The following is a 2814-nucleotide window of genomic DNA, read 5'->3' on the forward strand; positions in this document are numbered from 1 at the left end:
CAGGTTGCTGGTAAGGGAAATTGGCCGGAGGTTAGGGAGCTCATCCGGTGGCTTGCCCGGCTTTGGGATAGGTATCACTAGGGATTCGCTTCAGGAGCTCGGGAAGTTGCCCGTCCTCCAAATCTCGTTGATCGCGTCAAGGAGAAGCTGGAGGTGGAGTTCAGGAAGGTTGCGCACTTCCGAGATGGTTATCAGGTCTGGCCCAGGTGCGCTGCGGGCGTTCGCCCTTGCTAAAGCTGCGTGAAGTTCGGACATTTGAAACGGTTGTTCATGTCGACCTGCCCCGGTGCTTGGAGATCCAATGCCTGAAAATCTCCGGTCATCTGGGTCGGTGTCGCGGACTCTCGGGAATATATAGTGAGATCCGGTAAGACCGCAGGATGCGGGAAGAACACTGCCCCAGCCTGGAGCCCCAGCTGCTCCTCCGAGGTTCGCATGCGTAGAGCCGCTGTTTGCGCCGCGGTGCGTCTCTTGGCTTTGCCCTGTCAATTGCGAAAGATGTGCCACATGCGCCGTCCGTTCATGTTACCGTTGAAGCTGGAGCAAAGGTGGCGCCATCCGTCTGTAGAGAGTGTATTTGCGTAATTGCGCACCTCAGCCGTTATAAGGTTCAGACGACGTCGTAGTCGGGGCGTTCGTCCCTTCTCTCTCTAAACATGTAGCGCGTCGAGGCGTTGTTTCCATCGGTTAGCCAAGTGCAAGTCCGGCGACGGCTTGTCCTCCGTTACTTGAAATTTCTGGGTAGATGATCTTTTGGCTCAGTGTATTGTCCTTAGGAGGTGGGCCAGTTCGTGCGCCTCCGGGTCACCGCCTGGTGTGGTGACGGGTGTTTGCTTCAGCTCTGCGCGGAAGGCGTCCCAGCAGACGACGCTCGTAGTTCGTTTCGGCGCCGTTATCTTGTGGCCGTGCAAACGAATGAAGATGGGCAGGTGGTCGCTCCCCCACGTGTCTGCTCCTAGTTCCCAGAAGAGGGCCCGCCGCCGGTTCGTCCATGTGAGGTCGGTCGTGGTGTCGCCCTGGCGGGCGTGTTGGCCAACTCGCGTTGGTAAGTCCGGATCGTTTCATGCAGCGCAGCCGGCGTTGTCGCGCAAGCTAAGGTGGTTATCCTCCATTGCGCAAACGAGGTTTGAACCGTGGTATGTTTCAGTCCTTGATCCCCAGTATGTGTGACGTGTGTTGAAGTCGCCGTCGATGACGACGAGGGCATCATGGGACTATGTGCCGTTTTTCGCGGTTACAGACAACGCCGACTGCGCTGCATGAGACAGTTAATGATTTCGCATTAATAGTGTACAGTGCGTGCGCAAAAGACACCATAGAAATGGCAAGTCTATCTATTGCATCTAGCCTCTTGGGAGTGAGTATTATATCAGTTATAGAGTTGCCAGGTTGCTGGCGTTTTTTGCGCACGCCACTATGAGTATTTGACCGTAGGAGTGCGCAATTTTCAAAGAGCTAAAGTTGAAGCTTGGGCGAGTTCGTACATGCGGGAGAATTAGGACAGCGCTAAGGACGAGGGACCGGATGAAGAAAGAGATAGAGAGAGCAATGACTCATGACTAAATTTAATTTAAACAACACAATACATGATTGTGCAGTCAATAAAAAAAAGAGACACAACCTAAAAACACACGTTTTTTTTAAAAAAGGACTAAAGTAAAAGTCGTACAGAGCATGCGCACAAAACAAGCAAATGAAGAAACAAAAAAAATATTTTTTTCTTTTTGTTCTGAATTGCGCAAGCATGTATTGCGCTGTTACGATCAATAAAATTTAGTCGTGAGTCAGCGCTCTGTTTGCGTCTTTTTTTATCCGGTGTCTCGTACTTTGCGTTGTTTTAATTATCATTTATAAGAGCATGATCATTCCGACGACACCTCTGACCAAGTATTCATTTACACGGTAGCGCTTGTGACTTTGTGGTTTAGGTTTAAGTTACTTGTAGAAATGGCTACAAATTACCACGGCAGCCAAGAAAATCGCACCTTGGCTTCGCGGTAGTTTGCAGCCACCGCTCGACGGAAGCCCTTGTGGCGTAATTGTACGTAGTTAAACGCTACAGCATCAGTGGATGAAGGAACGTAAAGTGAAGAAATCGCGTACGCATTTTTAAAGTTTTTAGTGACGTAGGTTTTGCCAATTTTGCAACGGTGCTGTTTTTTGAAAATCCCGTGTTTCAACTACCATGCCGAGTTCCAGGTCTCTTTTAAGTTACGCACAATGAAGACTGCTGCGCACCGCGAACAGAGAAAGAGCTCTTCATTGAAATGTTGAGACGGCGCACTGTGTATCAGTCCGGTCTCACTCCACGCGAAAGGACAGACATTGCACCGCAATATAGGGGGCATTCACTGGACGCCATATTTGAGGGCGATGTTTAGGGCGCTTGCTCAGAACGAACTTACATTAATAGCCTGCGCTAAGACCGGCAATCTTGATGGTGTGGAATGCACGCTGCAAAAGAACTGTGGAAGCTCGCCGTCAGCACGCGCTCAGCAGCCACGCACACAGATATGGCCGCCAGTGAACACTCCCTATACCTGTTTACCATCAGGGCCCGTTTGCTCGAAGCCGGTTAACTTTAACCGCGGTTAAAAGTTAACCGCCCTTCCCTACTAGGTACCTACAAGTACCTAGCCAAGTTTGACGAGGGCTGGATGAGCGATAGCTCCGTGTTTTATTATGGGGTGGTAGCTGGTGTCACCTACTGGCTGTAGCGAATATACCTGGCTTCCGTGGAAAGGTTCCCGAAATGGGGGGACCCAAAAATGCGCGCTGCCTGGTTTTCGCGAGGCAGCGCGGCATACACTTGAG

General features: G+C 50.9%; 1 pseudogene; it reads right to left on the minus strand.

The window, feature by feature from the left end:
* Positions 1-485: 485 nt before the first annotated feature.
* Positions 486-1208, minus strand: LOC120850629 (annotated as a pseudogene).
* Between the last annotated feature and the right edge of the window lie 1606 nt (positions 1209-2814).

Source organism: Ixodes scapularis, unplaced genomic scaffold (assembly GCF_016920785.2).
Source record: "Ixodes scapularis isolate PalLabHiFi unplaced genomic scaffold, ASM1692078v2 PGA_scaffold43__4_contigs__length_2004386, whole genome shotgun sequence".
NCBI classification, from domain to species: Eukaryota; Metazoa; Arthropoda; class Arachnida; order Ixodida; family Ixodidae; genus Ixodes; species Ixodes scapularis.